Genomic DNA, 12,033 nt, shown 5'->3' on the forward strand with positions numbered 1-12,033 from the left:
CATTTATTACATTTCGATGAAGACATGTTCTTTGGCTAAACTTAACAGATCTCTAATACAAAGGTTTCCTAGCCGAGTCTAGCATCCTGAAATGTATACATTCTAAATTAAAATTGTACATCCTAGCATTAAGGGCCAACGGCAAGGTCTTAACCGGTGTCAGATCCCTACTACCGAAATCCCGCCCTCACGGTGTGAGTGGGCGCATGCGCAGAGGACTTTACCCTCATTGCCACCTGTAACTTCCCTTGTCGTGGGGGCCCCCTTTTCACTCAACGCCATCTTAAAGGTCGTCCGAGTTCCCGTGTGAGGTATCTGTAGGAAGGACAGCGTGGACTCCCCCCATCCCACACTCTCTATCCGCCGTCGCGGATATCCGGCCCCCGGGAAATTCGTAGGAGGGGCATCTAGCCGCCTCCCCCCTGGGAGGGGCCTATGGCCGTCTCCCCCTAGGCGACCCATCCTTAGTGGGTGCCGCCTCCCCGTGGAAGGGGCCAATAGCCGCCTCCCCCCCGGGCACTCCCATCCATTCTGGGTGGCACCCCCCTCTAGGGACCTTGAAATTACTGCTCACCGATCATGACCTTACCGCCACAGGCCGGATAGTTGACCGACTATCCGGCCCTCCCAATCCTCCTAAAGGTCATGCTTCCTCAAACCCCTTAGCCATGCTACGAAGTCTCCTATGAGTAAATCATTTCCCTCCCTGGACAGGTGAACCCCATCATTCAGATACATGTGATCACCCCGAATACACCCGTGAGGAATGCTATGCAACTGTGCTGAGCGAAACAATTTCCCTATTTTATTGTTAACCCTTTTCACAGAGTGGTTCAACGCTGACACTGAAATGCCCCCTCGCCAACTCTTCCTGGGGATCATGTGGGACCAGGCAATCGTGCACCCCGGGAGTTTCTTAGCCAACCAGCTAACTGCCGACAGGATGTGTTCTAATAACACTCGTCTTCCCAGCTTCACTAAGTCATTGCCTCCCAGGTGTACTATGACTACAGAAGGCGGTGACCTTTGCCGCCCTAAAAGACCCTCAAAGAACGTTTGAAATTGGTCAAAACAGAGCCCGCCCTTCCCATGGAAGGTCACTCTGTCCCCGTATTCCCCAGATGCGTGAGTCGCGTCACCTGCCTTGAATACGTCCCCGGCGCGCCTCACATATGAGTGGCCCACGACCCATACCACTCTCTCTCCAGTCGGTGATCCTCGACCGCTGGTCTCCTGATGCTGGGTCGACTTCCAATTCCGCCCCGCGTGACAGGCTCGCGAAACTGTAATTCAAACAAAAGACAAGAAGTGTCAGTGCATGTCAATTGATCTTTACAACATGTGCAATCGCACATACCTTTTTAAGCAATTCGAGGACCAACGGCCCAGCTGTTTTACTTCCTCTGCAATCTGACCCCGGGCTGTAGCCTCAGTAGCAGCCCCTATCCTAAATGAGTGGGTCCCAAAATCGCACGGGTCCATGCCCGCGGCACCGATTGACAGTGCTAACACCCGCTGAAATTGAAATCTCGTCAGTGGGGTGCCATCCTTGTGCTTCAGCAAGCTCCCCCCCATGTAGCCGTCCTCAATGCCAAGTATTCCTCTACGCAATTTATCGGACAAGTGGGGGACCCTTGTGCGCGCTGAACGATAACACTATCACCCATGGCTCCCTGGTCAGTCTTGGACCTGGCTATCGAGATTACCATCGAATCACCCCTTATTTGGACGTGATCCCTGCCCAGACCTCCCTCTACATCCTTCTTGTTCCTTGCGGCCAGTTAGCTCACCTGCATAGTCCCATGGAATGCCAAGGCGAATGCTGCTCGGAACAGAACTGCTTCGTAACGGGAGGAGCACGTCTCATCTAGCTTTGCTAAAAGTAGAGACAACCTATCTAAACCAATCGGGCGCCTCGTATCCTGTTTGCGACCCTCGAGGCGTTGCCAGCCGCGGAGTGCCGTCCTAACCAAAAAGGAATCCGTCGGGTCTCTTATGCCATGCACCTGTGCCATGAACGAAATGTCCGCCCTATGTCTATTGGCCGTTGCCGCTGATCGGCCTCCTCTGTGCAGCGCAACCAGGAACCCCAGGAAGGAGTCCTCCTGACCCCAGCTCTGTTTCCCTGATGGGCCCAAAAATGTGCAGTAGGAACGAAATGCTCCTTCGTATGCCTTCCTTGTTCTGGGCGCTAAGCTGGCTGCCATGAGGTCTTGTAATCCGGGGCACCGATAGCCATAGTGCTTCGGGGAACGGTGCCGTCACTAGGTCCGCTGTGGGTAAATAGCCCCTGAAAGCCTGCATGTGTGAACGAGAGAGTGCATCAGCTGCATAATTCAGTACGCCTGGCACATGTTTTGCCCTGAACTGTACAGTCAATCTCATGCAACGTAATACGATTTCTTTCAATAATCTCAAGATCCACTTGCAACGGGCTGCCTGCTGGTTAATGCACTCAACCACAGTCATATTATCGGACCAAAACACCACCGAGCGGTCCCTGAAGTCGTCTGGCCATGCCATCAGAGCAACCCAAATGGGGAATAGCTCCAAGAACCCAATGTTACCTGTCAGACCACTGGAGTGTCACCACGTTGGCCATACTTGCGCCGACCATCGGTTACCAAAAATGGCGCCAAATCCCACGCTCCCAGCTGAGTCAGTCCACAAACCTAGTTCATCCGAAGATGCTGGTGGCTTGTTCCACGCGACTCGACCGTTGAAGTCCGCCAGAAATGCCAAACAAATGCGCATATCCTGGCGAACCTCTGCCAACAGTCTCGTACAGTGATGTCCGTCCTTGAGGCCAACCTTAGCTTGTGCAATAGAGCGTGAGAAGGGGCGGGCCATTGGTATCACCCTCAAGGCAAAGTTCAGCTGACCCACTGTTTGCTGTAACTGGTGCAGGGTCACTTTCTCCTTGCCCAGGCATTGTGTCAAGGACGCCCTAAACTTGGCCACCTTTTCCATCGGTAAACGGAAACATCCTTCCACAGAATCAAGCTCAATTCCCAGAAACTCCAGTGAATTAGATGGTCCGACCGTCTTACCTGGTGCCAGTGGGACTCCGAATTCCCGCATGAGGATGCAGAAGTCCCGTAGAGCCTGCGCACATTTCGTATCGCCGGCTGCTCCTAAAAACAAGAAGTCATCCAGATAGTGCATAACATGCCCATGCCCTGTGGCCTCGGTGAATGCCCATTCTAAAAAACAGCTGAACATTTCAAAATAAGCACAAGAAATGGAGCAACCCATAGGCATGCATTTATCCATGTAATAACTCCCTTGGAATGCAAAACCTAGCAAGCGCTGATCTTGCGGGTGTACCGGGAGCAACCGGAATGCCGATTCGATGTCCGATTTCGCCATCAGCGCTCCGGGGCCCAGGTGATTTAACATGGCCACGGCATCCTCGAACGATACGTACCGCACCGAACAAATATCTGGGTCAATGGCTTCGTTCACCGAAGAACCCCTTGGTGCAGACAAGTTGTGAATGAGACTAAACTCCCCAGGGTCTTTCTTCGGGACCACCCCTAACGGGGAACACACGAAATCCGCCACCGGCGGGCGATGAAAAGGCCCGCCACCCCCCCCCAAGCTGACTTCTTTGGAAGTTTTCTTTGCAGCTACGCTTGGGTTGTGCGGGACAGATAACTGATTTTTACAAAAGGAGTCCCCCTGAAAATCCCCCGCCGGGATGTTGAAGCCATATAGGAATCCATTCCTCAACACCCCGGCGGATACATGATCAGGGTATTTGTTCAGCCAAGGAGTCAGAGCCATGATATCGACAGGTGTGGGCAATCGGTTACAAAGTATCACCTCACTCTTGCTTAGGCCCTCCTTTTCCTCCTGTTCCGCTGTTCTTAGATCTACAGCTACTCTCCGGGTGTGAGGAGTTCCCACAGCCCGCACATGCATGCCTGAACCTACATGTTCCCTGGGGCCTGCTACAGTTGCCTCTATTGAAGCCCCAACAAACCCCCCGCTTGCCGCCAATTCCCCACCGGCGCCCGCTCTAAAGAGCACCGCAGGCTTTTGGCGAGCTGACCCCGACCCGCTCCCGCCCGGCGAGGACGTACCTGCCGCCCCAGGCAAGAGCTGCTTGTGCCATGACACCAAGTCGAGGCAATCCCAGGTCAGAGTAGCATCAAACTCTTTCGCTTTTTCGGAATTTCATATCGTAACCTTTCCACTCGTCCCCCTCATACATGGTATAAAAATCCATAATCCTGTTCTGATAACAGGTCAACTCGGTCATGATTTCCGGCTTTCGTTCCCCCATGACTGCCGTAAATATCGAAAAGGCCTTTACCCAATTCGCTACCGTCTCATCGACCCTAAATTCCGCCATCTTGGCCCGCCATACACTGGGGTGCCATAAATCTTTCTGGGATTTTGCATATTCCATCTCGCGATGGTCAGTCAACAATGAAAACATATTCACATATTTCTCCCCCCATATCAGTTCTTTTGTGGCCGCAGGGATGTGCTGTGCCACCCTTTCGCGCCTTGAAGGTAATGAACCCTCCCCTGCCATTGGCAGTGCGTGCTTACCAGGTTCAGCCGTCGTGTCTGCCGCCTTTTCCCGGCTAACCGCAGGTCCTCCCGTCGCCACCTGTGGGGGAACAAGAGGAACATTCGCCGTCGCGGCCTCTCTCGACTGCCGTAACTGCTCGATTATTAGTCTAGCCTCCTCGGCCGGGTCCCCCGCGGCCACTGCCCCCCTCCCCCCCGCTTTCTTCTTGAGCCATAGCAACACTGCCGCTAACTGGATGGCCAATTCGGGGGGCAGCTCCTCATTGTTAACAGGCGTGATTACAACCGGGATTGGTAAACCTATATCTGGGTTTGGTACCGGGCTACCCGCCGGTGTGATGGGGGCGATTGGGGGTACCTCAGGAACCGGAAACTCCCCAGAAACCGCCCTCTTCTTAACACGCTTCCCCCTACACTCAGGGACGACTCCCGGCAAGGCCGGGCCTATTACCTTCTTAGGATGGCCTGCGTTGTTCTGGGCCGCTAACTGTTTTTTAACATCGGCCAAACCTCGACCGATCGAGTCTACTTTACCGAGTTTTTGGTCCATAATCGCCATTCGATTCGACAAGGTGCGCAGTACCTTCTCCATCTCGGAGCTCTTTCCTGCTTTCTTGCCGGCCATAGCTCGTGTATTCTCAGCTGGTTGATCAACGAGGACTGGATCTTCCGTACTCCAAGGAACTGAAAGAGAAACAACAAGATTACAAGTTCTCAAAATTGCCGCTTGTTCCGTCGAGGGCTCACGAGCAACGATTTGGTGCAGCCTTCAGAGCACAGGAACAAGAGGACGCTTCTTCGGATTCCCGCTCTATTTATTCATCTGCGGGAGGGCGGGGACCCTCCTCCGGGATGCCTACTGGGCGTGGTCTTCCGTGCGGGTGTCTAGGACAACCCCTCCTGGGCGGGGAAAGGGCGCGCCCCGGCTACGTCACTTCGGGCATACCAGCCGAGCCACGCCTCCCGCCCAAAATGGTTTCCCGGGGGGATCGGGGCACCCAACCATACGTTCGGGGGGACCGAGTGGTCGCCCCTTTCCAGTATCCTTGTGATGAAGCCATTTGTTTGGTATCTTCAAGGGGCAGGGACTGGCAGCTGCATTTGATTTTTGTTTTGCCATCTGTGTTAACTGGCTCTTCTGTATGTATGTTAAAGATATTTCTATAGTGCAAGCCTAGCCAGAAGCAGAGAGCTGTACATGGCCAAAGGCAACCTTAAAGTCAGTGAGTTCCAGGAGAGGAATATGAGTTGTGGATGTTTAATGATTTGTGATGTAGTGTTCTTAAAGAGGTGAGTCTTCAACTCTTTATTTTTTAAGTTGGATTAACGTAGGGGTGGCCTTGTTTGGCACTCGGATATGGGGATGTTGCTCCAAATTCTGGATGCATAGATGCAAAAGTCATGTTGCCTTGTTTTTTGTTTCTTACTGTAGGAAACTGGGTTACTGAATGGGGGAGACCCTACTCAAGCAGAAACCACAGTTCTTGTCAGGCCCCAAATTAACCTGTGCACAACCCTCTGCCAGCGTGGCACAACGCAATCAGGATTAACCTACAGGTAATATGCAGTTATTTATGCAGCACTTTAAACAGTTATAACATGAAAACACAACACAAGCAAAACTCGACACCAATTTAGAAAAATAGACTAAAATGTATTAAATTTTTTGAGACCAGAAAAAAAAACAAATGAGTAGAACCAGAGATGTACAATTTGAAAGATGTAAGTGAAAATAGTGCCGGGTTATCTGGCCATGCCAGACTGGGACAAAGCCACAAGTTCAGATGGACCTCGATGGAGCACGGGACAGATACAGGGACCAAGTTAGGCCCACTAAACAAAAAACCTTAAATGCTGATTGTGAAGTGTTGCCAGATCCTGCGTCGAGGATGTATTGCACAGTGCAGATTCTGAGGGAGCTGCAAGGGTGCAATGTGGAGTCCTGCATTGTTGTCAAGGATGCCGTTGATGAGGGGCTTATGATGCAAAGTCCTGTGTTGGGGATGCATCATGCGGCGTCAGTTTTGAGGAAGCTGCATGGCTCTGATACGAAGTCCTATGTCAAGGATGACGCCAACAAGGGGGTTTGTGATGCAAATGCCTGCATTGAGGATGCATCACGCAATGGCAGTTCCAATGAAGCTGCAGGCTGCGATGTGATGTCCTGCATCGGGAATAAGTTGTGTTGGTTTTGTTCCCAGCAGCGCTGGCAGAACACCTTCAGGCCCTCTTCCAAGGGCCCCAAACTAGATTTGCAGTACTTGGGTGCTGGGTTCAAGGTGTTTGGAGACTGTTCTGTCCCAGAGGATCTTATCAGGAGGGAAACCAACTAGTCCTTGGAGCCTCTCCTGTGGCCATGGATACAAGATGCAGAGGATTCTCACTCAGGCAGCAGAGCAACAGAGCAATAGAGTAGCAATCCTTCTTGCAGAACAGCACAGCAGTCCTTCTGAGTCTTCTACAGATCTAGAGGTGAGCTGAAGAGTTAGGTCTGAGGACTCAATATGTATACCTGGTGGCAGCTTTGAAGTAGGAGAAAGTTCTGGAGGTTTCCAGTCCAAAGAGGTGTTTGAAATGTTCTGCCTTCCTGCCTGGAGTCACGGATCCGCCCCTGACTGGTGAGGGGAAGTGGGCGGACACGTTGAAACTACGGCCTTGTGACGCCGACCGCAGTGTTAAAAGGTGAACGGAGGCACAAGTGTGGCTTACATCTACTTCGGAAGCTCGAGGCGGCTGCTGCAGGGACGACTTCCAGAGAAGATGGGGGGAGAATGAGAGTCCACACGGTGCTCCTATGCATGTTGTATGGGAATTCCCATGCCCCTAATCAGGGTTTTTCTTGCTGGCTGTTTTATGTTTAGGATCTCTAATGCAGACGTTCTCTTGGATTTTCCAGAACACGCTGCTTGTTGGAACGACTCGGTGAGGATCACACTCTCCCAGCTTCCTCGAAATTATTCTTGGCAGGAGCTCTATATACTACATTCTAAAGGTGAACAGATGGATTGTGAACATGTAATTGATTCTATAAGTAACTGCACATAAAGACTGTATGAATTACCAAGGAAGCACCCATTACCTCACCTTACACTTGGTGATCAATACAGATGTGGACTCTAAAAAGATCCCATCACCTGCGATGACCAGCAAGGAGATGACCCACTTCCTAGTTTACCACAATTGAACTGTACAAACGATATGCGTATTGCGATTTCACGAAACCTTCCTGCTTTTGACGAGAGATTAAGAACAGCAGCATCTACTTGGTACCTGGAAGTGACAGACCCTGAGACACAAACAACGTATGGCTGGAACACAACAGATGCTAGTAAACACGGTTATGAGCTTCTGAACGATCCAGTAAATGGCGATCTTCTCCTCCGTGTGCAGTTCAATGGCACTGGGGTTTAGGAGATAAAGCAAGAGGGCCATTCCCTTTACTTTGCAGACATTGCTCTGCTCTACTATCTTTTTAATCAGAGGTTACAATCAGCGTGCAAATGATTTGTGCACCAGGACCATACGCATGCAATGGAACACACCTGACCATTGTTATCCCTACCTTTCCGGACACATTGGCTGCAATTGCCATAGATGGGATGGATATACCAATGAACAAGCTCATTCAGAACGGAATTACTTTGGAAATGGCAAATGGAACCCGACTGCACATTGAAAAGGGATGTATGACATTACAACGCATACTTTTACAACGCATACCTTTACAACACATTTTTTACAATGCAACATCCATTACAACGCATTCCATTACAACGCATGCCATTACAACAAATTTTAAAAAACTACCTTTACAACGCATTCCATCACAACGCATACTACCTTTACAACGCATACCATTACAACGCATTACATTACATTGCATGTATGGTAAGCATTGGATAGTGTACGGGTAAAAATTACTATTCTAACTCCAGGGGGGTGCAACAGTAGGGTAAGTGTTGGATAGTGTAGGGGTAAAAATTATTATTCTAACTCCAGGGGGTATAACAGTAGGGTAAGTGTTGGATAGTGTAGGGGTAAAAATTACTATTCTAACTCCAGGGGGTGCAACAGTAGGGTAAGTGTTGGAAAGTGTAAGGGTTCTATGCGTTGTAATGGTATGAGTTGTAGTGGTATGCGTTGTAGTGTCATGCGTTGTAATGGTTGCGTTGTAATGGCATGGGATGTAATGGATATTGCCTTGTAAAAGTTTTGTTGTAATGGTAGTGCGTTGTAACAGTTGCGTTGTAAAGGTTGTTTCCCATTGAAAAGGGCTTCTTGGAAAAAAAAATGTCTGTTACAGACCACCTTTTCTTTCAAGTATAAAATTGACATTTCTTTTTAAAGAAACAGCCTTTCCACTGGTGATATATCCAGAATGTCAATGCACTGTGCCAACCACTCCAGTTGCAGTCTGTAATGCAGATGGATTCATGGATGTTGAAGTCCTTGCAACCAGAACAGTTCTGAAAGTGAATCGAAGTACTGTTAGAGTCTGAGATGCTGCTTGTCTTCCGTACAATAAATCCAGTGGCAAAGTCACCTTTCACATCCCTTTAGATGGCTCTGGCACCACAATAAGGTATGATGGGAACAATGTTGTTTATGAAAATGATGTGCGTGCAGATCTCCGAAAAAGCATAATAGCAAGAGAAAGTGAGTTTAAGATGACTGTAAAGTGCCTTTATATAGAAGATGCTGAAGTTGTGGTGAGAGCAGCTGTCTTAACCCAGAGCCTCCAGTATCTCTTGCTAGAAGTGATGGGCCAATCTCTTTGATCTTGAATCTTTTCCAAGATCGCTCGTTTACGCAAGCTTACAGTGAACACCACTACCCAGTGGTTAAACTTCTGCACCAACCAATTTTCTTGGAGGTACAACTGCTGAATCAGTATGATCCAAATATTGAATTGAAGTTGAATGATTGCTGGGCGACGTCTTCACGGGACCCAACTTCGATACCTTGCTGGGACCTGGTAGTGGGTGGGTGTGACTTCCAAAATGACAATTCAAAGACCGTTTTCCACCCTGTTGATCACCAAGTGCAACATCCAAACCACAGAAAGAGATTCGAAGTTAAGACTTTTATATTTGTGTCAGGAAATGCTGATCTTTCAAGCCTGGTTTATTTTCATTGTACTGCTTTCATATGCATCATATTGGCTCCAGATTCTCCTCTCTGCTCCAAGATGTGCCATAATTCACGTAGAAGATGAGAAATTTCAGATTTCTCTACAGATAACTTGGTGAGCTTGCTGGGCCCCGTTTTCTTCCAAGAGTCTAAACTGGAAATAAATAGCAAAGATGCAGTGGCTACAATTTTATCAGATCAATTCCTCACACATCTAAATGAGGAGGCTTTGTCCATTGTGAGATTGTTCTCATCTGCTTTGCAGTGGTTTCCTTGGCTGTACTAAAGTGTAGACCCTCAACAAAAATAGTGGTAAAATGATATGCAATACAATTTGGATGCTGCCTTACTGCCCAGGCCCTAGTTTGTCTGGGGGAACAAAAGAATAGTGTCAACCCCCTTGTGAGTGTGCTCAAGCAGATGCTTTGTGAGTGTAAGTATGGTAGGGGTCAGCTACTCCCCCATCAAGTCAGAGTTGGCTATCCTGCCAATACCTAGTCTCCCTTTGTCTCACTGTCTGGGAACACTACACAAAGACCAACCGGAAACAACCATTTCAACAGTCATTAAAAGGCACTACCTTTACAACGCGGGTGTTACCATGCAACTGCATTTACATCGCATGCCATTACAACGCAGGCATTACAACGCATGCCACTACAACGCATGCCATTACAATGCACACCATTACAACACATGCCATTACAACGAATTATAAGGTAAGTAATGGATTTTGTTTTTGTTTTAGGGTGGGTATAGGTTTGGGGTACATGGGAATAGTGATGTTTACCCCCACACTATCCAACACTTACCCTACTGTTGCACTCACTGGAGTGGGAATAGTAATTTTTGCCCCTACACTATCTGACACTTACTCTATTGTTGCACTCACTGGAGTGGGAATAGTAATTTTACCCCTACACTATCTAAAACTTACCCCACTGTTACCCTAAAAATATTTTGCGTTGTAATGGTATGGGTTGTAATGGAATGCATTGTAATGGAATGCGTTGTAAATGTGTTTCTAGAAATGCGTGGTGATGGCATGCATTGTAAAATCATGCGATGTCATGGATGTTTCGAGGTAAAAACCTCTTTCTAAAAGCATGTGTTGTAAATTTTTGCGTTGTAACGTGTCCTATTCGGACCAACTAGCGGCTACATCTAGTCATATGATCCAGGATACAGGCTGCAGGCACCAAATGGTTAGAAACTTCAAGCTTTCTTAAAGTGGCATTTTCAGAATTTTGACTTAACATCTACTACCATTAAAGAAGGTTTTTAATTACAATTCATTAGACACCAAACTTGCCACTCCTACTTGGTCCCATTTGAAAGTTATCACCTATTTAGTGTAAGAAGGTAACTCAATGTTATCCAATGGGAGTGGTAGGCCTTGCAATAGATAGTAACACATTTTAGAGTTTTTCACTATAGGACATGTAAAATTTAAATATACATGTTCAACTTGTTAAATCCACTGCACTCTGCCCTCTGGGCTGTTTAGTGCCTTCCCTAGGGGTGACTTATATGTATTAAAAAGGAAGGTTTTGGCCTGGCAAAAATGTAGTTTGCCAGGTCAATATTACACTTTAAAACTGCACCCACCACAGGCTGCAATATCAGGCCTGAGACATGTTCAAAAGGTTATTTACGTGGGTGGCACAATAAGGGGTGCAGGCCAAATGATATCATTTTATTTACAGGCCCTGAGTACATGTAATATCACTGTACTAGACAACTAAATTAAAAAAGCTGAAAGGGTGTAATCAATCAATCACTCAGGCATTTGTTAAGCGTGACTACTCACCCGTAAGGGTCTCAATGCGCTGGTGGGGGGGGGTTAGCAGGCTCCAGTCCATCAATGGGGGGGACCTGTCAAAAAGCTAGGTTTTGAGGTTTCTTGTGAAGATGGGGAGCGATGTTGTCTGTCTGAGGTGGAGCGGCAGGGTGTTTCAGGCTCAGGCAACGAGGAACGAGAAGGAGCTGCCTCCCTTTCTGGTATCTTTCTGGTGCGGGGACCACAGCGTAGGAGAGCTGGGCAGATCGTAGGATCCTCTGGGGTGCGTGGAATTTGAGTCGGCTATTCAGGTATGCTGGTCCGGTGTCGTGGAGGGCCGCCTGGGTGAGCATCTTGAAGGTGACTCTAGCTTCGATGGGGAGCCAGTGGAGTGTGCGAAGGTGCTGGGAGATGAGGCAGTGTCTTGGCAGGTCGAGGACCAGGCTCGTGGCGGCGTTCTGGATGTTCTGTAGCTTGCGGGTGAGGTTTTTGTTTATTCCGGCATAGAGTGCATTGCCCTAGTCGAGTCTGCTGGTGACCATGGCATGAGTGACAGTTTTTCTGTGTTCGAGGGGGATCCA

The 12,033-nt window shown here is 48.7% G+C and overlaps 1 pseudogene; it reads left to right on the forward strand.

Moving 5' to 3' along the window:
* Positions 1-7,359: 7,359 nt before the first annotated feature.
* Positions 7,360-9,757, forward strand: LOC147684707 (zona pellucida sperm-binding protein 2-like; annotated as a pseudogene).
* The last annotated feature ends 2,276 nt before the right edge of the window (positions 9,758-12,033 follow it).

Source organism: Lissotriton vulgaris, chromosome 10 (assembly GCF_964263255.1).
Source record: "Lissotriton vulgaris chromosome 10, aLisVul1.2, whole genome shotgun sequence".
NCBI lineage: Eukaryota > Metazoa > Chordata > Amphibia > Caudata > Salamandridae > Lissotriton > Lissotriton vulgaris.